The sequence below is a fragment of the Lissotriton helveticus genome, chromosome 5_1 (genome assembly GCF_964261635.1).
Source record: "Lissotriton helveticus chromosome 5_1, aLisHel1.1, whole genome shotgun sequence".
Taxonomy (NCBI): domain Eukaryota; kingdom Metazoa; phylum Chordata; class Amphibia; order Caudata; family Salamandridae; genus Lissotriton; species Lissotriton helveticus.
In genome coordinates, this window is record NC_136065.1 from 1,537,941,929 (window position 1) to 1,537,967,000 (window position 25,072).

The 25,072-nt window shown below is 46.6% G+C and overlaps 1 protein-coding gene across 2 annotated transcripts in view; it reads left to right on the plus strand.

The window, feature by feature from the left end:
- ELK4 (ETS transcription factor ELK4) overlaps positions 1-25,072 on the plus strand; it is a 294,888-nt gene that overhangs the window by 99,728 nt on the left and 170,088 nt on the right. The window contains exon 6 of one of the 2 annotated variants that reach the window (XM_078644593.1): positions 1,703-3,413. The exons of the other annotated variant lie outside the window; for it this stretch is intronic. The gene's annotated coding sequence lies outside the window, so the exon portion shown is untranslated. Of the gene's footprint in view, positions 1-1,702; positions 3,414-25,072 lie in introns of those variants that run through there. 2 annotated transcript variants of the gene reach the window in all.

Genomic DNA, 25,072 nt, shown 5'->3' on the forward strand with positions numbered 1-25,072 from the left:
AATACCTTTTCTGCTGTATTCTTTGGGTTTAAAATAACTGGATACTTGTCGCTTTTGCCTTCTTGTGAATCCATATCAACAACTTCGGATTCTGTGCAGTGGAAATTCAAATTTGCCACCACTTATGTACTCAGTTGAATTTATGTTTGTATAATCTATTTTCTAATCTAGATAGCCAGAATATGGGAATTGTCATGAGCATAAATTCAACTAACTCATGTGGAAAGTACATCAAATATCTAAGTATGGTTGTTTTAAAACGAAAAGAGCAAGACTGGGATGTTTATACTGTGCCTACAAATGTTTTATTTGTGACCACCCAGAAAGTCCTATCTTTATCAGTATTTGCCACCGTTAACAAAAACCTTCTACTGTACAATTCAAAGGTAGGACAGGGAAGGAACTACATCTTATTTGTTGTGGGTGTTGAGGAACAGGATTATCCAGAGGGATGCTTTTCTTTGGTAGAAAACACAGTGTACAGAAATATTATTTTTATATATATTGATATATCTTTTAACAAAACAATTAATGATAAGCAGGACTATGGTCTAAACTCTGAAAATCCATGAAAGGAAATGTACAGATTTCACAGTGAATCTCTCTGGAACTCTGTGAATTACCAAAAACACAAATGGTAGTCCCAAACAAATGTAGGACAAATTGTAGCTTGAATCTATTCATCTGGATTTACTTTTTTCAGATATAAGCCTCAATGTAACTCCATGGCTGCTTCTAAATTGTTCTACTTTGACTTATTCAGGCATTTGGAAGCATTTTTGGCCACATCAGTTGAAGGAACAGCAACTCTTTGTGCACTGTAGTTCTAACAGAGTGTGCTTTCATAGCTGAAGGCAAGAGTGAAAACCTCAGACACTGAAATAAGTGTGCGTTATGTTATTAAAGCTTTTCTGATTTGTAGAGGTTCAAATAAAAAGTTCAAAATGACGACAGAAAATGTTAATACTTGGCATCCTAGGAAAAAACTGCCAAATCAGCAGCTGAGCTAGAGAATTTACTTACTGACCCACCAACAGGGGACATCAAAGAGTGCTCTGCTGCATCTGGGAGCTGAAAATTGAGTGGGTAAGGAAACGCCAAAGACAAAGTATTCTAGCACCAATATTGTTTGCACTATTCCTGCTCTAGAGAATGGGAAGACGAGATGGCTGCATCTGATCAGCACACCAATATTTAAATTGGTTGCCTCTTTGTCGAGAACGACTGCATTCTTAGTTTAATGGCAAACCTAAACTGCAGCAATTAAAACTTAATCTTATATTTTGGAACAACATGTTGCTAGTTATATACCCCTGTATGGTACATCCTTGGATGAATACTCTGTGGGAGAACATGTTAAGGGCCTTGTTTGTCTGTATAACCTGCACTATGGTTCAAGCTTCTGACTGGCCAGGTACACAGAAATAACTTTAGAGGATGCATTTGCCCACTCACCTTAATGTACAGATTGATTTATAACCCCCAGAGATCTCTGTGGTGTACCCAAGAGGGTGCCTTTCTGGCACTGTTTATTGTGGTTTTATTCCCTGTTTACATATGTAATACAAGAATGCATTTCACTCTGATGTCTGTATTTGCACACCACCACTAAATTAATTTTTTCTGTTTGCTGATCAGCTCCATTTTTGGTTTTGGAGTTAATGGTTAGAATGTGACTGGTGATATTTCTTCTATTTTTCAGCACTTCAGCTCACAATAGCAGTGGAGATAGAGATAGCCATGCTGGGGAGTTATTTGTAGATGTTGATGTATTTTGATTTGTTGCGAGTGTCTTGTTGTGTTTTTTTGTTAGGTGGGGAGCATGGAACAACAGCACTAATGACATTGCGTCTCTTTCGTTTTACCTCCATTTCATTTCCTGATCAAGCCTCCTCTTTATTGCTGTACTTATATTTGCATAATCCTGCACATTGTTCAATCTTTTCTTCCCTGTGTATTTTTTCTACTTTTATATTCTTTCCATCTCGGCATTTGCCTCTTTTCATCATAGTTTGTGTTTGCAATATTCAAACCACCCCTGTATTTAGAAACATTTTACTCTTATGTCGTATTATCGTTTGTATGGCCCGTTCAGTTGCACGAAGCCAATTATAGTGAAGTTGGGTGTAAATCCAAAAAAGACGCAAGATCACACTTCTGTTGGTGCCACGTCAAAGGAGTGCTATCGTCGCTTTGGCTTAGTAGTTTAGTAAAAGGCTGCTTTTGAGAGCGCAATGTTTGTTCATAGAGCATACCATGCCCACTTTCTATTGCACCTTATTCTGCTTACCAAATGGAGAATTCAAGTTATGGACAGCAACTTAAATCCTAAGCCAATCAATTGATGTTAATTTCTTGATTGCCATTGTAGTCGATGTTCTTTGCATTGCCAATATAATGAAGATGTTTAGATACTTTTGAATTTAAAGCATATTTAGCGCTTCAACTTTTGCACATAAAAGTAACATGTAGTAGTGTATAGCTTTTTAAAAGTGTGTGCTGGGGAGTATGGGTCTCTGCCTCCAATATCCTAGACATTTTTGTTATATCAACTCACATAATTAAGCTTGCTTTCAAACCAATCTGCTTCTAGTAGGATCTCAGCAGTTAAGTCCATTCTTATTTGAATGGGAGAAAGCTATTTCAACTGAGAGTGAAGCAGAAACGGAAAGGTGCAGACTTGTTGAGTTTATTTGTAAAGCAAACATATATTTTTTTAAATTCAGAATTATGGCATGGTAGCCTTGCTATATGTATGTTTTGTATTGTTGGGGTTATGTACAGCACATAATTTGATCCAATGTTTGTATTGACCTAATTCTCATCTTAAATTTTGGAGTATTCAGTAAACTTTGTGTTTTTGATCAAATTACTTGTTATAGTTAATGCATATAATTCTTGGGTGGGCATAGGAAAAAATGTGAATTGTCTTAGTGAAATGTCAGGGATCAGTGACTGTGGTCCTTGTTATCGTCCACATAAAAAGTAGAGTGTCATCTTTCTCAGAATTGATTGCCGCTTTCTCATATATTATTTTGAATGAAAAAATGTCTTTTCTGTGTAAAGGATGATTTAAGAATATCTGATGTCTACTGCATCACGAAAGTGCTATTATGTCAGTTTGGCTATAGGCATGACTGTTTCTAACTGCCCACCTTTGGCATGTGGTCCCCACAGTGGAGGGGGTTTCAGCCTACAACTTGAATAGGAAACGACAGCATTGTGGAAACCTGCAGACTAATTTGTTAAAAGCTATTTTTGCTTAAAAACTGACACTGCGGTGTGCTGTGTGTATATCGATGCGAACTGGCTTTACAAGCATTGTAGCAAAATATACTCATTTTTAAAGTGATTGAAATTATGTGCAAGTATATATGAAAAGCCATTTTTTAAATAAAACTATTTTAGCTAAATATTTTTTCTGTTTCCTTCCTCTCACAAACTTTCACACCTCGCCAAATTCAGCATTTCCCTACTTACAAGAGCATGTCATTCATCACGGCAAGTCGTTTCTCAAATAACTGCATGTATACCCTTCATGTTCACATATGTATGCAGTATTAGAGCTATTTAATCTCGTAGGGACTGGTTTCCAATCTCTCAGCCCTGTGCTGCAATGCACCCTCAATGCAGCTCAAGACCAGCATCTTGTAAGACTGCAAAACACACGGGCAACTCACAGGCATGAAGAAGTTGCAATGTAACACAGGTACCGTAAATTTTATGACATGTGATTGATTGATGCTGATGTGTAGAGCGCACTATCACCCGAGAGGGTATCCTGGCGACGAGCAGCTGTGAGTCTAGTCAAACCCAAGGCCTAGTGGGACTACTCGAAAAGCCAGGTCTTCAGCGGCTTGCAAATTCAAGGAATGAGGAGGAGGCTCTTCTGTGTAGGGGCAGTTTATTCCATATGTTAGTAGCGATTTACAAGAAGGCTCTGCCACCAGGTCTTATGTTCTGTATGCGTGGCATGTGTGTAAGTAGGAGTCCTGACGAGCGTAGGTGTCTAGAAAGTTTGTGAAAGCAGATGGAATTGTTGCGGTATGCTGGGCCACTGTTGTGTAGTGCCTTGAAAGTGTAGGTGAGGAGTTGAATTGTCCTCTTTTGTGTATGGTGAGCCAGTGGAGCTCCTTCAGGTGTGGTGTGATGTGTGCACGGCGAGGGTTGTTGAGTGATTCTACCTGCAGAGTTCTGATTGGTCTGCAGCCTTCTGCTGAGTTTTTTGTTGATCCCGGCATGGAGAGTGTTCCCATAGACTAGCTTGTTTGTGACAAGTGCTTTTGTAATGGTTTTCCAGTTGCTGATTGGGAGCTATTTGAACATTTTCCTCAGCATGTTCAGGGTATGGATGTATGAAGCAGTGACAGTGTTGACTTGGGCAGTCATGTTGAATTTGCTTTCAGTGACGATCCAGAGGCATGCGTGGATGTCTGTCCTAGCTCTTTTGGCCGCACAGTGAAATCCCACCATGCCCGTCTATTCCTCAAACGCCGATTTTACCGAGGATTTTTTTGACCTGACTGGGGGGCATGATTTTTTTTTTAAAGGCTTACAGTTACGAAGATGAATAGGTTGATGCCTGGGCTTTTGAGAAGGTAGTGCATCCCAGCCAGAGGATGCTATTTGCAAAATATGTACCCTGTTAAATATCAGTCCCTCAAATGAAATAGCATACAACGAAATGACTTTGGTGATAACATCTTAAAAAAAAAAATCGAAACCTAGAAATGTTTTCTGCAAAATCTTGGACACTTGATGTAACATAGTGAGTTGATTTTGCAAAATGACTGAAATGGACTAAACAAAATTGTCCTTGTGCAACATGAGCAATGTCCATGTCAGTCACTCATCCTGAGCATATCTCAAGCATGTGCTTCAGCCCTACAGGAGCAATAATAGCGAGTCCTTACCATAACAGTCACGTAGGCAACTTAGCGGACAACTGAATCACTGAAAACCCAGTACTGGACATATTAAGCTATTCAAATGTTTGTGCCTTGCCTTCTACAATTGTTAAGCTACTCTCTGAAGTCACTTGTTTGTCTTTCCTGAAGTCCTAGCACTCCAGGAAACTGTTAGTCCCTAAGCTTTTGATACCCACTCTCCCTATTCAGAGGCGGTCTCCCAGCTACGAGCATCTTTTTGATAGGGGAAGGTTTACATGAAGGCTATGACTTCAAATTATGGAGAGAAGAAACCAGTCTCGAGGGGCTCTCTGCCCTCCCCTGGTATTTCAAATAGTGTATCATGATTTATTTATTTATTTTTTTAATCTTGCTTTATATCTTATTTATTGTTTATCAGGTAATCCGGATACAGTATATACGTGATAGGTAGCTCGACATGTCCTTTCAAACCCTCCATATCTTTAGACAAAGCAATGGGCTATAAGCATAACTACAGTAAAAAAACAGATTCAATTGATATTGACCAAGCAACAGTAGTATCATCAGAAACGTTGCAATTAGCATCCAGAACACATTAACCTTCCATGGCACCGCAAAAGTATTTTGGAAATAGTTTTCTGCTAACTGTAGCACTAACCGCTATCCGTTTTTATAAAACTGATATTTTTCCAAACCTGAGTCATATAATCCAGTAAAGCCAACCCAGTACAGTGGGTGGTTTGGGGCTTTATAAGTAACTGAAATTAGGGAGTTCGAGCTAAACAAAAACAGCACACAGCTACCAAGTGATTGACTGCCGTGTGCCATCAGCCAGAAGTTTGCCTGCTTGGATGTTTAAACTGAAAAGCAACTGATGCAGAAATCAAAATAAAACATGCAGTAGGTCAAAAGACGGAACTGAGAGAAAGTGTCATTTATAACGTATGGCCCTTACCAGCTATGTCCAGTTTAAAGAAAAGTAATGTTCGAGGCATGTGAGCTGTAGATCACATGCTTTGCATACTCCTGCCATCTAGTGTTGGGTCCAGATGTTTGCCAGTTGTTTTTCTTTGAACAAGTCTTTCCAGTCACAAGTTTAGTTAACTCCTCTTTTCGGTGATAGTGTGCATGGACATAGACTACCTTGTTTGATTGTTTTTTTTCTACCATCGGGTTCGCATGTGTTTTGCCGTTCTTCAGGTTACTTTCGGTGCGCAATCCACTCTACCCGTGTCTGTATTGTTTCATACGCGTATCCCACTTCTCGGCGTGTCGGTCGGAGAAAATTTTAATTTTGATCGGAAAACTCATGGAAGGCCGTATGGCCTAACTGCGTCGGTCTACCTCGCAGTTGATGGAACGGACTCCATTTAAATTCGGTCATCGGTGCCACGCAAAGTATCTGCACACCGTCTCGCACAAAGTGTGCAACTTGTGCTCATTTCCGGAGCACAACGAACAGGACTGCAACCCGTGCAGATCGTTTCGATCCAAGAAAACTTTCCACTATAGTCAGGCTCAATGTCGTGAAATGCAAAGCCAGAACATTGAATACATGCTGGACATCTTCGGTGAAGGATCCGAGCATGAAGATTTTGATTTACGGAACAGGAAGAGCAGGCCTTATCCGTGGCGGAACTGGACTCGTAGATGGAAGAAGACATTCCGCAAGGTCCCGTGAGTACCGAACACTCCTTGCCCTGAAATCCAGCTCAAACTAAGCATAAGGCTTCACTTCCACCTCTGCCTCCAGGCCAAGGTCGGCACCAAGACTATGTTTCTGTCACCCCGCCTCATGCCTCGGCACCAAAATCGTTAAGCTTTCCGGCTCAGGATTGAGTCGGCCAAAGTCTGGATTCGAGCTCTAAGGTTTCGGCTCCATTGCAAAGACTGCTTTAGAGCCGAAACCTTCCGCACTGGAAGGTCATTCCATCCCGGTACCGAAGTAGTCTGTGCCGAAACTGAAAGATGCTCCTTCCAAGCCACAGGATCCGATTTTCAACTTCGCACCTTCCAAATCGGATCCTAAGCAAAAGGAACTTTACATTAATCCTGATAAGGGCCATCTTCTTACCAAACGGCCTCGCAAACACAAACCCACGTCATAGGACATACAGTATAACATTCCATTGAAGAAGAATATCGGTACTAACCCTTCTCTTCCTCTTCCACCATGTTCCCCTACACCTTCCCCACCTTCTCCAACATTAGAACCATTACCTATCGCACCACAAAACTCTTCACCCTCACAGCCTGATGATGATGGGGATATTCAATTACCTGTAGAGCCGGGGAAAGACTACACTATCGATCCACCTACAGATAATGACCCAGACCTTTACCCTACAAAGCCTTCCCCTCCTGACGACAACGTAGGTTTTTTAGAACTACTTGTTAGAGCTGCATAATATCACGGGGTACAGCTACACAAAGAATCCCTAGAAGATTTCTTGTTTGAAACTTTGAGTAGTACACACAGGTCTAGTCAGACTCTCCCTATGCTCAAAGTTATGATGAGACATACCGATGACATCAATGACCCTGTACGTGCTCGTATTCGGACTCCCAGAACAGATATATATAAGCCTGCTCCATATGATCCAGTTTTCATTAAGGGGCCGTTACCCATTAGACTCCCTTGTTGTGTCCAATGCCTGTAAACGGGCTAATAACCTGAAGTCCAACAATTAATCTTAAACACTCCCTTTGATAACGAGCATCTTTTCGGGCCTGAAGTTGATCGGGCATTAGACAAAACAAAATGTAAAAAGATTCAGAGGTAGCTAAATCAATGGAAGCCCTACACACTCCTTCAAACCGCGGCTCCTTCCATCGCTCCTTTTATCGTGGGGGGTGTCCAGGACCACATCCTCAGACACCAAGGTTTCCTCGTATAAAGGCAACAATCAATCTTCCTCCACAAGAAGCTTCTTTAGAGGAGGATACAGAGGAAACAACGGCAAAGGTAGGGTCTGTGGTTCAACAGGAGGGAACAACATCCACTTCAGCCACACAACACAACCCCCATGGACAGACCACCGCTGCGTACACTTGCACATCAACAAGCCCACAGCGCCCAAACCTGCACCTCCGCTCCACGAAGCAATTGGAGCAAAATCACTGAGGAGCAGCTCAACTCCACCCTCTACCGCGATGCCCCTGCCACTTCGACCTACGCCAACCTCGCAGCCAAAGAACTCCAGAAATGCGCAGACAAGCTTGTGCCCCTACGTAACCCCGACAGACTGCGCCCCTGGAAGGGTTTACGGCCGACCTCCAAGAATCCAGATGCACCTGCAGACGTCTCGAGAAGAACTGGAGAAACCGCAAATCCTCTGAAGACTGCACCACCTACAAGAACGCCATAACCGAATACCACCAACACATCAGATCTACCAAAAGGACCTTCATTCAGAACAAAATCCTTGCAAACTCCAGCAACTCCAAGGAACTCTTCAGCATCATCCTGGAATTCACCAAACCCCCCAGCAAGACTACAGACATCACCCCCTCCCAGGACCACTGCAACAAGCTCAGCGCCCACTTCCATGTGAAGATCAAGGGCCTCTATGACCACTTCAACGACCGGACACCTGATTCCGAAACCACTCCATCCCCCAGCAACGCCAGCCAGCCCACCAGCTCATCCTGGACCCCATTCTCCACCGAAGACACCGCATCGACCATGGAAGGCATACACTCAGGAGCCCCCTCAGACCCCTACCCCCGCACATTTTCCACAGAGCCGCCGCCGCCATTACTCCAGACCTACGGCGCACCATCAACACCACCTTTGACACCGGCATCTTTCCCGACGATTGGAAACGCGTAGAAGTCAGACACCTACTTAAGAAGCCCTCAGCAGATCCCACGGACCTCAAGAACTACCGACCCATCTCCCTCCTCCCCTTCGCGGCAAAAGTCACAGAGAAGACCGTCAACATCCAACTCATGAAATTCGTAGAAGAAAAGTCCATCCTCAATCCCTCCCAATCCGGATTCCGTAATAGCCATAGCACTGAGACTGCTGAACTTGCAGCCACATCCGGCATCCGCTCCCTCCTCGACCAAGGGCACACCATGGCCCTGATCCTACTCGACCTCTCTGCAGCCTTCGACACCGTCTCCTACTGCACACTCACAGCCAGACTCCACAAAGCCGGCATACAGGTACTGTTCTCGACTGGCTCTGCTCCTTCCTTGCCAGCAGAACCCAAAGAATCAGACTCCCACCCTTCCTCTCCAAGCCCACGGAAACCAACTGCGGAGTACCCCAAGGATTGACGCTCAGCCCAGCGCTCTTCAACATCTACATGGCCCCCCTCGCTGCCATCGTCAGACAGCACAGACTCAGCTTAGGATCATACGCTGACGACACTCAGCTCATCCTCTCCCTCACCAAGGACCCCATCACCACCAGGCTCAAATTCCAGGAAGGAATGAAAGACGTTGCATCCTGGATGAGCAGCAGCTGCCTGAAGCTCAACTCGGAGAAGACAGAAGTGCTCATCCTCTGACTCTCCCCCTCTGCATGAGACAACTCCTGGTGGCCTACCGCCCTCTGCAACCCCCTCATCCCCACGAACCACACCCTAAACCTCTGCATCGTAGTGGACTCCACCCTCTTGGTATGTTATGTTAGCCGGATTTATAGAGCGCACAGATGCCCCAGCGAAGGGGCGTCTTAATGACCCGGCAAATCCGCACCGTCTCCTCCACCTGCTTCAACACCCTCCACATCCTCCTAAAGACCTTCAAATGGATTCCCCCCCCCCCCCCCCCGAATCAAAGAAGACCATTACCCACGCACTCATAACCAGCAGGCCAGGATCAACATGTCTCTGCTCCGTAAACTCCAGACCATACAGAACACCGCAGCCAGACTCGTCCTCTGCATCCCCCAACACAAACACATCACCCAACACCTGCGTAACCTTCACTGGCTGCCCGTTGAGAAAAGAGTAACCTTCAAGTTACTCACCCACACCTACAAATGCCTCCACAACACCGGAACCCAATACCTCAACAACAGAATCTCCTTCCACGTACCCAAGAGAAAGCTCTGATCCGCTGCCCTCGCCGAACCTCCATGCATCCGCAGGGCCAGAACGGGTGGAAGGACCTTCTCCCACATCATGGCCAAGACCTGGAACGATCTACCGATCAACATCAGACGTGCCCCCACCCTGCATATCTTCAGGAAGACCCTCATTCCTGGCTCTTCGACTTCCCCACCCAAGCACCTTGGGTCCCTCACCGGTAAATAGCGTGCTCAAAACCTCCCTGATTGATTGAACACCCCACAACTCCCCTTCACCTAACCAGCAGTGACTTACCTACCATTCCCCCTGATCTTTCAACACCTGTCTGGGGACGTGTTCTACAATTCCTCCCCATCTGGCAATCCTCTGAGAAGACAGTGTATTCATGTCTTCCCCCTACCTGGACGACTGGCTCATCAAAGCCGGCACTTACCAGAAGTGTTTCCAACACACTGAATCCACAATTCACCTACTACATCAACTAGGGTTTACAGTGAACGCTTTTAAGTCCCATCGGCAGCCTTCAAACACACAACCTGATCTGGGAGCCACCATAGAACTCAAAAAGCTCTAGTCTCCCAATGCAGCCCGAATTTACAGTATTCAGTATTTTCTCACTCAGTTTCAGACCAACCACTCATTACCAGCCAGAGTCTTCATGCAACTGCTGGGAATGATGGTGTCTTGCATCATAATCCATGCAAGACTTCACATGCGTCCGCTTCAAGAATGCTTAGCAAGTCAGTGGAACCAGTCGCAGGGTCGACTAAACCGATCTAGTGTTGGTAGACGGCCACACCCATCGCTCTCTGCAGTGGCGGAATCCACAAAATGTATCCAAAGGGCGGTCCTTCATCGACCCTGTTCCACAGACAGTGCTAACAGCAGAGGCATCTCTCACTGGTTGGGGTGCTCACTTACAGGATCACACAATATTAGGCTTGTGGAGTCTATTAAGCACAAACATCTCCATATAAACCATCTAGAGCTGCTAGCCGTGTTTCTAGCGCTGAAAGCCTTTCAAACTCACCTTGTAGGCAAAGCTGTCCTAGTCCGCACGGACAACATGACCGCTATGTACTATATAGAAAAGCGGTGGGGGGCACACACTCTCCAACTGTCACGCCTAGCACAAGCCATTTGGAAATGGGCCATTCACCACAAAATGTATCTACTGGCAGAACACCTTACGGGAGTAAACAGTCAAGTTGCCGACCTCAGCAGACGGAGGCAGCAAATCCACGAGTGGGAACTTAATCCCCAGGTTCTTCTCCCCAACTTTCAGCAATGGGGATTTCCTCAGATACACCTGTTCGCCACAGCAGAAAACGCAAAATGCCCACGCTTCGCCTCCAGGCTCCCACACCAGCTTTCCAAAGGCAATGCCCTATGGATGAACTGTTTAAGAATATTTGCCTACGCTTTTCCGCCTCTCCCACTCATTCCACTGGTAGTTCGGAAGCTCAGGCAAACATCCCTCACACAAATTTGCAGCTCCCACATATGCCCGTCAACCCTGGTTCGCACTCTAATGGAGCTGTCAAAAGTTCCACACCAAAAGCTGCATCTCACCTCCAGTCTCCTCATTCAGAGCCATGGAGAAATCCGGCTTCCAAACCCCAAAGAACTCAACCTAGCTATTTGAGTCCTGAAGTCATAGTTTGGTTATTTACACCTACCACCCGACTGTATGAATATCCTAAAAGAAGCTAGAAACCCTACTACCAGGGAATGTTATGAAGCAAAAAGGAAGTGATTTGTTATCTATTCTAACAATATCAATCCTCTATGCTTCCATACAGAACATCATCTGTTACAAGTTATATTTACAGAAATCTAGACTAGCCTATACATTCATTCGCTTAAATCTGGCAGCTTTAGTTGCATAATTACAACACAGACCATACTTATCTCTATTCAGAGTATAAGTGATTAAAGCCTTTATGGAAGGGTTAAAAAGAGTGATACCCATAAGAGTCCCTCCTGCACCAGTGTGGAACAAGGCTAATGGGTCCACCATTCGAACCAATGCATAGGTACCAATTACAATTCCTCTCATAGAAGGTTGCTTTCCTCATCTCAATAACTTCACTGAAGAGAATTGGTGAACTCCAGGCATTAACTTTACAAGAGCCCTTCTTTCAGCTTCACAGAGACAGAGTGGTTCTTCATACCAATCCTAAATTTCTCCCTAAAGTAGTTTCTGCCTTCCATATCAACCACTCTGTTGTTACCTGGGTGCTTTCCTCAGCTGATTCTGTAGCAGAACAAGCTCCACACACCCTCGATGTTAGAGCTCTACAATATTACGTTGAAGGAACAAAAGAATTTCGCAAGACAAAGCAACTCTTTGTTGCTTTTGCTCCACCACACAAAGGCAATCCCATATCTAAATGAGGCATTGCAATTTGGATTGTAAAATATATCCAGACATATCTACCAAAGCAAAGAGAACTTTGACAATACCACTAGAGTGCATACCACTCGCAAAATAGGGGCTACTATGGTCCTCTTGGGGAATATTCCCCTAGCTGACATCTGTAAGGTAGTCTACACCACACACATTCACCAAACATTATTGTGTAGATGTGTTAGCGATGCAACAAGCTAATGTAGCAGTACTCAAAACATTGTTTCAGACAACTACTGGTTAGCCACCGCTGTGGGAGCATACTGCTTTATAGTCTATGCAAAGCATGTGATCTACAGCTCTTGTGCCTCGAACGGATAATGTTACTTACCCAGTAAGCATCTGTTCTTGGTATATAGAGCTGTAGAGTCACATGCGCCCACCTGCCTCCCCGATCACCTGTAGTTGTTGCTGTTCTCAATTTACATACACACGCATGGACATCTCCCTTCTACACTTACTAACTGTATTCTCAACCTCTGCGGGAAAACAATCTAACAATGGAGTTGAGGCCCATGCGCACTATCACTGAACGGAGGAGTCACCTTACCGCATGTCTAGAAAGACTTAATCGAAGAAAAACAGCTTGCAAACATCCGGACCCAACACTAGATGATAGGAGTATGCAAAACCTGTGAATCTACAGCTCCACATGACAAGAACAGATGCTTACTGGGTAAGTAACATTATCCTTGCATAATCAACCTGATTTGCTTCACTGGTCAAGGAAAAGTACTACATATGTCAGTGTACATTGTGTTCAAAGCCAGGCGACCTCCAGATGGTAATAATAGAGGCTTATCATATGAGAATAGACTTGCATTGCCATTTACATCACATTTATAATTACCACCAGTGTTTGTTAATCATTGCCTCTCCCCTATATGTCAACCATTCTGTAGTGCCTATATCCCCTTAGGACCTCTATGCCATGCATTTTTCCCCATATGTCATCCATGTACTTGTATACCTTTTTGCAGATATGTCAGCCATGCCATAACATGTTACTGTGGAAGAGGTGTGGCGCAGCGGCCAGGACATCTGACTCCGGAGCAAGGGGCTCACTGTTTGATCCCTGGCGACAGGTTAGCCCAGCGCCATGTGACTCTGGGCAATAGCTCACTTAATCTTCCCACCGGTCCCCAGCGCCTTGACACCCTTAGGGGTAATTGTTTGTGCTTTACAAATACCTGTATTTACTTTTCCCTTGTGGCAGTTGTACCACAATGTGCAGGCATGATGTGCTTATATGCGCCGCTCCCCTTTACCTTACTGTGAGTGAGTCTTTTGCATCTCTGCAACGCAAATCCTAATACCAGAGGATGGGGGTGTGTTAAAGGCAGATACATGGTGTTACTGGAGCATATGAACAGCAGGATGGAGTTGAGGCGTGGCATGAAGAGAAAGGTAACAGTCCTGCAAAGTCCCCTCTTTCTTCCCTCATTGGCTGAGGCTGGCACACTACCTGTCACTTTTTGGCCAATTTGAGAATCAAGTGATGATCTTCCCTGTGACAAGGGTTGTTTAATTTACCTTTTCACAGGGATTCTGCAGGTAGAGCAGAACTCTGCCGTGGGATGACAGGACATCAAAATGTGGGGACTGAGTCTCTTTACAATGTCTGTATATGTTGCCCTAAATCCTGGCTAGCTCATAGTGCCGCACCTGAACTCCTAACCATCCCAGAGTAGCAGGTGATTTTGGCAACGTAGAACATGACCCTCTAGTCCCCAAGGGAGCCATGGAAACAGATCATAACCTTTCGTCACTGTGCGAAAGTCATTCATTTTTTGCCCTGTTTACCCCCGTTTTTTTGACTGATACTGGTGGTAATTGACTCTGACTGTGCCCTGGACTCAGATGAAAAAAGGTATATTGTATTTAGGTGTAATTAGAATGCTAATTACAGACCCCTGTAAGTCTCTAGTATATGATAAGGCATGGGGAATCAAACTACCTATAAGTACCTAGTATAATAGGGCGGGGGGGTTAGAGGCCCAGTAGATTAGCGTTGGAGTGTGCACTACTGTGTTACCTGCTGTAATTTTTTAAGGCAGCCCTGCTTTGCAAACTCTTTTAAATGAAATATTATGCAAATTCGACATTTAAACTAAAGGTACCACCAAAGTGGTAATAATCCTTATTTTTTTACATGCCACCCCTAAGGTCTCCCCTAGGTTCCCTCCATGCTGCGGTTCCATGTAACTATAAGCAGGGACATTAAAGAAAACTGCCAATTTCATTTTCCCCCATTGTAGATTATTGGCTCCATAGGTTGATGTTGGAATATGTAATCTAAGTATAAATATTGCTAAGAAGGGTTCAAAATATTCAAGGATATAAAGATAATAATTTCAACAAATTGCCACAATTGAATTTACCATAACTAGTACAGAAAGAAGTTGTAGAACTTTCTTTTCTGTGAGCCAAAATCTAGCCTTCTAGCCGCATTTCCTGATTGGTCCTTAACAGGCTTAGCCAAGCTGTTTTGCTAATGTGATAAGTAGCCTGCATACAGCAGAGATTATCTGATGGGAGAAGCTCTGCAGCAGAGAACATGCCAGGTAGGGGCTTGTCTTCAAAGAGAGGACAATAAGGAATGCAAGCCAGACTCACTGCCTATTCCTGTACCCCCATCGAGACGGCAGGTCTGGGAGTAGAATTTGCAGGAAGTGGAGGGGTATTGTTAATGAAAATTAGCCACACCAGTAGGTTGGTTTAGCCAGCTTTTACTCCAAAGAAGAGAAAATATTCATCTTAAATTTTGTAGTGAATTGCTTTGTGGGACAAGAATATGCCACACTTTGGAGGACGCTGCACCTCATTGGACTGGGGTGCCCCCTGCTTCTCAACCCAGCTCATTGAATAAACATATGAGGGCTGCAAAGCACCTCCGATTTGCTGCCTGATGCTACAAGGAGGAGGAGGACTGCCCTGCTCAGCCCTGGTCTGCACCACAGGGGATTGTTCCCTAAAGGACTGCTCCTGTTGCACACCTGGAACTACAGTCCTGAGCACTTTGCTTTGTTTCAAAAAGGATTAAGGAGTGGATTCTCTGAACGCGACACGTTAACAGAGCTTCCCTGCACCATCTTCCTCAAGGAGTCCCAAGCCTGGATTGCATCCAGTGGAATTTTAAGGATTTGGCCAGGTGCACTGTGGGAACTGTAGTCCCAAACTTCCTAGGATTATCTCAGAGCTTCTAGATCTTGGATTTGTGTTTTGGACACTTTGCACCCTCAAGAACAACTTCAGGAAGAAGTTCCAGAAGTTTGGAACAACTTTTGGAAAAAGCTCCATTAGTAGACTGACTCGACGCCAAGAGCGAAGCCGACAACCACAACCTGGCCTGGATTTCAGGTCTTTCTCGCTGAAAGCGCCATAGCTCAAGACTTCCGAGAGCTCCTGCTGAACCAAGCCAGTGAACGCGCAGCGAATCTGGCCTGACAAAGTGTTTTACACGTCGCCAAGAGAAAATCCTCCAGAAACGTTTCTAAGTGTGAAGGTAAAATTTTGATCAATGCCTCTCGCTTAGTGTATCCGAGCAAGGCTTTTTTTCGTTTTGATGTCATTTTTAAGAACAAATATTTTCTATTTTTATAAACTGATGTGGGATTTTTATTGTAATGTATTGGTGTTTTTTAAATGCTTTACATACCCACATCCTGAGTTATGCCTGCCTTCTCACAGCCAGCTACCAATGGTTGAGCCAGGAGCTAATGTATTGAGACCTTGACTGGACCTTATATTGCGTTGGTTGCCTTATTGCTAGTTGTAGGTGCATACTTACCCCCTACTTATAATCCACCTTCCAACATTTGGTGTGCAGCGGTGTAGAACCAGACATGTTTAAATGACACTATACAGTAAAGTAAGTTAAGATCTTTAAAAATTTGCTACATTGACTTGGAACAAAAATGTTGAGTTTTGAATTTTTTTAATTTGGCCAAACTATTTTTTAATCCATCTTTTTCTAAATGTATTCTATTGCTGATTTGTGAAGTTTGTGTGACCCAAAGCTAGGGATACCATGGAGCTAGATCTCACTAAACTCCACAAACTCACGGGCTGAGCGCAGGGTTCAGTGTAGGTCCAGGGGGCTACCTAACAACAACAACAAGATCAGGAAAGCGGAGTTGGTTGGCTTCCTTAATGCCTGGGCACAGGCAGCTCCAGAGAAGGAAGGAGAGGGTGACCCATCCAGGAGTTGGATGATGATAACCTTTCAATTTCTTCTAGCACCAGGTTCATACTTCCAGCTACTGGATGGGAGGACAGGGTCCCCTGCACGTGGCCCACCGATATCCATTAGAGAGAAAGTGCTTGAAGCTCAGTTAGGTTCCATAGCTTTGGAAGAGAGGAAGTGGGCCCTAAAGGAGAAGTGGCAGCGACAATGAAGTAGATAGTAAGATGCCCAGAGGTGGTGGGTTTAAACATCGGCTACCGAAGCGAATAGTTCCCATGTACACCAAGGGGGATGATATTGACAAATGGCTGACTGCATTTGAAAAGGCCCTCGAGATAAAAGAGGTCCACTCTAATTGCTGGGGTTCACTCCTGTGGGAACTGATCCCAGTAGCTGGTAGGGATACGCTCCTGACCCTACGGGGGATGAGGCATAATCCTACTCCCATATGAGTCACTGTTACGTCAAGAAATATGGTCTGACCCTAGAGCACCATCAGGATTCAAGCAAGCCGGGCCGAAGACGGCTGTAATGCCAGAAACCGGTCCCCGGAAGCTTGTTTCCTTCCCAGTGTAAGAATTGGCTTTTGTAGTCTGGTCTGCCCTGTTCCCATGATGCACTGGGCCAGGGACAGACTAATTTGCATACAGCCAGGTTCTGAAACTGGGATGGTGCAATGAGCTAAAAAACGGTGTTGGATCTAGCCCTGATCTCTTGACTGGGTGAGAGTACTCTGCTTAATTCAGAGACTCTGTCCATCACCACCCCTTGTTGTAAATCATTTTGTCCACCCTAAGCGTGGAAGGGTATACTCAGATGTGAGTCCCTTGCTCATTGCACCATCAGGATTCAAGCAAGCCGGGCCGAAGACGGCTGTAATGCCAGAAACCGGTCCCTGGAAGCTTGTTTCCTTCCCAGTGTAAGAATTGGCTTTTGTAGTCTGGTCTGCCCTGTTCCCATGATGCACTGGGCCAGGGACAGACTAATTTGCATACAGCCAGGTTCTGAAACTGGGATGGTGCAATGAGCTAAAAAACGGTGTTGGATCTAGCCCTGATCTCTTGACTGGGTGAGAGTACTCTGCTTAATTCAGAGACTCTGTCCATCACCACCCCTTGTTGTAAATAATTTTGTCCACCCTAAGCGTGGAAGGGTATACTCAGATGTGAGTCCCTTGCTCATTGCACCATCAGGATTCAAGCAAGCCGGGCCGAAGACAGCTGTAATGCCAGAAACCGGTCCCCGGAAGCTTGTTTCCTTCCCAGTGTAAGAATTGGCTTTTGTAGTCTGGTCTGCCCTGTTCCCATGATGCACTGGGCCAGGGACAGACTAATTTGCATACAGCCAGGTTCTGAAACTGGGATGGTGCAATGAGCTAAAAAACGGTGTTGGATCTAGCCCTGATCTCTTGACTGGGTGAGAGTACTCTGCTTTATTCAGAGACTCTGTCCATCACCACCCCTTGTTGTAAATAATTTTGTCCACCCTAAGCGTGGAAGGGTATACTCAGATGTGAGTCCCTTGCTGTTAGAAGCGGCTGTCTCTAGTTGGCAGAGGTATACACTTCTGACAAATAGGGACACACCTTTTCTAGTCAGGGCAAGGGGATCACACACTTAGATAACCCCTGCTCACCCCCTTGGTAGCTTGGCAAAACAGACGGGCTTATCTCAGAGGCATTGCGTTAAGCATTTATGACCACATACAGTAATAAAGTGAATACACTACAAATGGACACGACACAGTAGTATTATAAAAATAAGGATTTTTATATAAGGCTTAGCACAAGACCAAATAACGACAAAAATATACCACAATCTTAATAAATACTCTTGGAAGGAAAAATAATAGTTCAAGCACAGTTTCTTCTTAGCACAAAGTCTTTAGTATTAAAAGCAACTCTTCTTCTCTAAAACACAGTTCTTGGCAACAATGTAACCCACACGGGAGTCACACGACGTCGAGGCAAAGTTAATCCAAAGGTTCGGCGTCGACCGCGAGGAGCGCTACGTCGAGCCCGGAGTCGCACAGACCCCCACAACACAGTACCTTGGAAAAGTGAAGCACTCGATCAGCGGCGTCGAGATGTCCGGCGTCGCGTCTTCGGCGTCCATCGGGCCTCGGAGTCGGGGCGATCTGCAGCGGTGTCGACCGAAGTCAGGCGGGAGCAGCGCTCACGAGGTGAAGCAGGATACGGCGTTGTCGATGTTGCAAGAGTGAGCAGCGCTCACGGCGTCGAGAGGGCTCGAAGTCGATGCGATCAGCAGCGGTGCAGACACGAGGTCACTTGGAGCTGGAGCCGAACTCACTACTCACTGGCGTTGTTGCTGGCGTCGATCGGGCCCGGCGGCCGGCGTTGAGGAAGCGGGACACTGGAGCCGTTACTCACGATGTCGAGCTGGATTCGACGGCGTCCGTCGGCGTCGAGATTGCTGGATTCTTTCAGAGGTGCTGGATTCATGGAAGAGGTGTGGCGCCGCGGCCAGGGCGACTGACGCTGGAATCTGGGGACCACGGTTCGATCCCCGGCTCCGGCGGCAGGTTAGCCCAGCACCATGTGACTCTGGGCAATAGCTCGCTTAATCTTCCCGACGGCCCCCAGCGCCTAGAGACCCTTACGGGTGATTGTGCGCTTTACAAATGTGGACTTTACTTTTCACAAGTTCCAGCAAACAGCACTTTAAGCAGATGAAGTCCTTTAGCCCTGTGACTTCAACAGGAGACTGGCACTCTTCCAGCCCTTGGAGATTTTCTTAGCAAAGATTGAGAGTACACACACAGTTCCTCTCTCCTGGTTCCTTGGCAAAAATAAAGAAGCAATGCAGGATTCCCCCAACAAACAGCACTCTGGCAGAAGGGGTAGGCAGTCCTTAGATCAGCAGGCTTCTTGTCCTTGGTTCAGGTTTCCTTGTCAGAAGTGATCTAAATTCTTGGTTCAGGGGTCCTTCTCTTATACCCCTTTTTGGCTTTGATCCCTTTGTCCATGCAGGGGAATTTCCCCCCATATTGGGTTTGTTGTGGGTGTTGCCAGGCCGAAGCACCTGGCCTATTCACTGTGCAGGGCAGAGTCCTCAGCCGCCCAGCAGGAGCGGAGCCAGCATTGTCACTGGCAGGGGCAGGGCCATCAGTTGCCCGGCAGGAGGTGGGCCAGGAAAGTCCCAGGCAGGCACAGAGTCATCAGTCGCCTGGCAGGGGGGCGGAGCCAGCATTGTATCAGGCAGGGCAGGCTATCAGGAGCTACTCTTCCCCTACTCTCAATGCAAATGCCCCACTCATCCCACACTGACTCATTCAGACCTCTGGAGCCACCCAGCTCCTGTCACACGCACACCAGAACCAGCAGAGACCGGTAGACAGTTAGACAAGAAAATAGCTACTTTCTAAAAGTGCTATTTTCAAACACAGAGTCCAAAAACCATCCACCCAAACGGATGCGTTATTAAACCCTGAGTTCAGGTATACCAAACTCGACATTGCACCATGCTCCCCGAGCCCGCTAGGATTATAACATTAATAATCCTGGCAGCCCATTCTAACTGATGGAGAGCAGGTTACCTTACAATAGTGAAAAACGAATATGGCTGTAATTCACTATTAGGACATGCCAACCTTGTCAGGCTTGTCCTACCTTATGCTTACAATGCACCCTGCCCGTGGGCCTACCATAGGGGTGACTAACATGAAGTTAAGGGAAGTAGCCTCCTACTGATGAAGGCTACAGGTAAGTCTCGGCCCTCTTCATTCACCTGAGCTAGAACAGCCCCCACGCCATGCTCTGAAGCGTCCGTCTGGACCACAAATTCTTTAGAAAAGTCGGGTGCCTGGAGTATGGGTGCTGTGCACATTGCAGTTTTCAGGGTGTCAAAGGCCGTCTGACAGGCGTCAGTCCAGATCACAAGTCGTGGCTGCTTCCTGGAAGTCAGCGAAGTCAAGGGGTGCACAATGTTACCATAATCCTTGACGAACCTCCTGTAATAACCCGTGAGACCCAAGAAGGCTCTCACCTGAGTCTGGGTTTTGGGCGGTGCCCATGCCAGGATGGTATCAATCTTGGGTTGCAAGGGGGCCACCTTGCCGCTCCCTACTTGGTGCCCCAAGTACACCACTGAACCCTGCCCAATCTGGCACTTACTGGCTTTGATTGTGAGGCCTGCTCTGCGCAGGGCCAACAACACTTCCTGGAGGTGGCGCAAGTGTTCCTCCCAGCTGGCGCTGAACACTGCGATGTCGTCCAGGTAGGCGGCACTGAAATCCTCCAGTCCAGCCAAGACCTGGTTGACCAACCTCTGGAAGGTGGCAGGGGCATTCTTCATCCCAAAGGGCATAACCCGGAACTGGTAGTGCCCATCTGGTGTGGAGAATGCTGACCTCTCTTTTGCCCCTTCAGTCAAGGCGATCTGCCAGTACCCAGACGTTAGATCAAACGTACTAAGGTACCGGGCAGCCCCCAACCGATCTATGAGCTCATTAGCTCTGGGGACGGAGTCACACAACTGCAGTGACTCAGGAGCACAGAACTTGGGCCCACGTACAACTGTAATGTTCCATTCAGCAATGTCTCAGAAGCAATGTCTCAGAAGTGCACCAGGGCTCCTTTCAGCAGTCCATCCCTATTGCTACAATAACCTATCGACTATAGTCCACTCCTAGTCCCTATCTCAGCCCTTCTTCCAGTGCTCAATGCGTTTGCCTCTCTTTCCTGGGCCGCAAGTTATAGCGAGTGCTCCCTCGCACTAGGGGGCTGAAAACAGAATTGGTGAGTCGTTTTGAAAGGAGGTGGCTTCGGTCGCTTGAGCACCGTGACCGATAGAAGCCTCGCTATTCGTACTCAGGGCTGGCTTCCGTTCTTTTTCGTCGTGCTCCTCCCCAATCAACACAGCATCAGAAAAGGGGAGGTACTTAGGCAACGATTCTGTTTCGTGATCTGCAATGCCACCTCTCACCCATGCATCATAGGGTAAAGGTAGTGGAACTTTCCTTACGTGGGAGGCATGCGTCCACGCCTTTCGACCCTCCACTCGAAGTGCGGTGCGGGTGGTGAGCAGCACCAATCGTGGCTCAGACCACCTGGGCTCCAAACAGGACTTCCGCTGGTACTTCTTAACAACGACCCAGTCCCCTGGGTTGATGCCGTGGCCGGGCCCCTCAGGCAGCGGCTTCAGTGTGTCTGCTACCTGCTGGTGAACAGAATGGAGATCTTTAGTCAAAGCATACAAGTAGTCTGTCAACATAGGATATTCTATCTCTGAGAAACATTTAGGTCTAGGAACTCCCCACACATTGGCGGGCCTGCCGAATACAACTTCGTGGGGAGAAACACCTGTCTTGGAATTTACTGTAACTCGTGTGGAGAGTAGAGCAAGGGGGAGAGCGTCTGGCCAGCGTAGCCCAGTACTTTCCTGTATTTTGGCCATTTTCAATTTCAGTGTACCATTAAATCTTTCAACTAAACCCGCAGCCTGTGGGTGTAGGGCTGCGTGGAATTTTTGAGAGATTTGTAATCCCTTACAGATATTTTTCATCAGTTCAGCATTGAAGGATGTACCGTTATCACTCCAGATCACTCTAGGTAACCCGAACCTACTAAAGTATTCCTTAATCAACATTTTAGCTGTCGACATGGCTGTACAGTCTTTTGTTGGAAAAGCCTCCACCCACCTGCTGAATGCGCACACCACCACAAGTGCATACTTAAGGTTGTTCACTCTTTCCATTTCAATGTAATCCATCTGTATTACTTCAAAGGGGTATGTTGGGGGTGCAAAATTACCCACAGGGACAGGTGTTCACTTCCCAGGATTGTGTCGTAAACAAATCATGCACTGTTGTACCAAACGTGTGGCCACCCTGGAAATGTTCTTATTACTCCATACTGGGTCTAATAATTTACATATTCCCTTGGCACTTATATGAGCTGGTCCATGAGCCATTGTCACCACTGGGAGGACATATGCATTTGGGAGCAACCATCGTCTTTTGTCGGTCACATCCGTCCAACACTCATCCGAGTCCAACTGTCCCTTTCCATTCTTCCATTCCTTCAGCTCCTCCTCAGTCACTTTCTCTTGTATGTTCCGCACACTCTGTACAGTGTCTGCAAACATGTTAACGTCTGGTACCCATCTAGCCGGTCCAGCCACAAACATTCGCGGGAGTCTGTTCCTGGCAGTTTCTTTAGCTGTCTGATCTGCAAACGCGTTTCCCCGCCCTACGTCATCAACCACCGCTTTGTGTGCACTGCACTTTATTACTGCTAGCCGTCTGGGAAGCGTTAGAGCCGTCAGCAGGCGCAATATCAATGGGCCATGTTGAATTCGTTGTCCGTGTGATGTCAAAAATCCCCTCTCTGCCCACAGTCTTCCATAACTATGAGCCACGCCAAAGGCGTATTGGCTGTCAGTATAAATGTTCACATCCAATCCTTCACTCAATTCACATGCACGCATCAACGCTATTATCTCTGCAGCTTGGGCTGAGTTGTACGGGACTCTAGAAGTCTCCACCACTGTTTGTAATGTCGTGACTGCATATGCTGCTGTTGTGGTACCGTCCGCTAGTTTAAAACAAGACCCGTCGACATACAACTCTCCGTCAGGGTCATCTAGGGGCTTATCCGTCAAATCTACTCTCCCTTTTGTCTCCTCCTCTGTTCGGAACAGGCAGTCATGCACTTCACCATCTTTCTCATCTGAAGGGAGAGGCAACAGTGTGGCTGGATTCAGGGTAGCGCATCTTTTTATCGTTACATGTGGGGCAAATAGTGTCATCTCATAACCAGTCAGACGAGCGCTAGTTAAATGCTGCGTCTGTGTTCTGTTCAGCAAAATGTCCACTGCATGTGGTACCATTACCGTAAGAGCTGAACCCAGTACGAGCCCTGCCGATTGTCTTATCGAGACTGCAGCAGCCGCTGTAGCCCTTAGACAGCTCGGAAGCGCTCTTGCCACGTTGTCGAGCATTGCAGAGAAGTAAGCACACGGTCTCTGTTTCCCTCCAAAATCTTGTGTTAAGACAGACAACGCGCAACCTTCCGCCTCGTGCACATAGAGTACAAAAGGCTTCTGGTAATTGGGTGTTCCCAAAACGGGTGCAGAACATAGAGCAGTCTTCATCAACTCAAACGCTTCTTGGCATTCAGGTGTCCAAGGTAGGGGCTCGCACACCTCTTTTGTGGTCAGATACAGCAGGGGTTTCGTTAGTAAATCATAATTCTGTAGTAGGGGATCTCTGTGTATAGTCATAATCTAGTGAATAGTCCCGCCCATGTGCGTGGACCCCGGAGCAATCAAAAATAATCTCTTACAGTGTCAAAAAATGCAGAAAATGCATAGACACTTAAGAGAGAATTTAAAGACAGATAATGCAGCCAAAAAGGCTACACTGTCCAGTACTTCAACTAGAAATTCCACCATAAAATCCACAAAACAGCAAAGCCTGTACAGATTTCCCCTGCTTAATAGCAAAATCCCTCAGGAATGATGGAGAGAAGAACCTGGACAGACAAGCCCCATAGGCTGCCATTATGTGGCTTAATTAGGATACTGTGCCTTTAAGGAACCTTCCAGAACCTTCTCTCAGTATCCCAGAATGCATAGCAGGTCCAACTTAGCCTCAGTTCTTTTTTCCGGCTCCTGCAAGCAGGACCCTGGAGCATTGAGCTCTCCCTTTTCAAGGGTTTTTGTTAGTGTTTTACACTGATTTCGATTTTTGGTACTTTTAAAGTACTTTGGTGACTTTCTTTCTGTGTTTCTGCACTCTTTTTTGTCCATAATGCCTGCATTATTCGACAAATGCCCTGAGTGCTCAAGAAAGAAGGCCAGGTCAGACTCCCATGAGGTCTGTATTCTCTGCCTTCCCTCTTCCCACATTCCTGAGGAGTGTGTGATCTGCAGAAGCTTCTCTGGAAGGACCCTGAAGGAGAGGAAGAAGATCAGGCTTCAGGGACTTGAGGAGAGAAAGTTGAAGGCACGAGGTGGGTCAGGAGGGGCTCCTTCTACCCATGCTGAGGCCTCTGGGGGGCTCCCCAGGGGCAGGAAGACCAGCCCTCGCCCAAGGTCTCCGTCTGGGTCAGTTGCGCTGACCACGACGTCGAGGGGACGGTCAACGGCCAGTTCCAGGTCTCCCCAGGGCTCTGGGTCGAGAAAACGTCGCCCGTCGACGTCGAGGAACGTGTTCCGGCCGCCGTCGAAGCCGGTGTCGATATCCTCGTCGTCGCTGTCGGCGTCGAGTGGTCGACATCGGAGGGCCCGGCGTCGGCGCTCGCCGTCGAGGCGACACCGCCGTTCGCCGTCGAGGACATCGTCGTCGAGGGGATCCTCGTCGTCGAGGTCGCCGTCGAGACGGAAGGCGTCTCCGGCGCCGAAGAGGTCGACGTCGAAGCATTCCAAAAGACCGACGTCGAGACGGTCAAGGAGATCGACGTCGAGAAGGTCAGAGAGGTCGACGTCGAGAAGGTCCAAAGTGTCGACGTCGAAGCGATCCAAGAAGTCGACGTCGAGGCCGGCGAAGAGGTCGAGGTCGCCGTCGAGGCACCATCGCCCGTCGT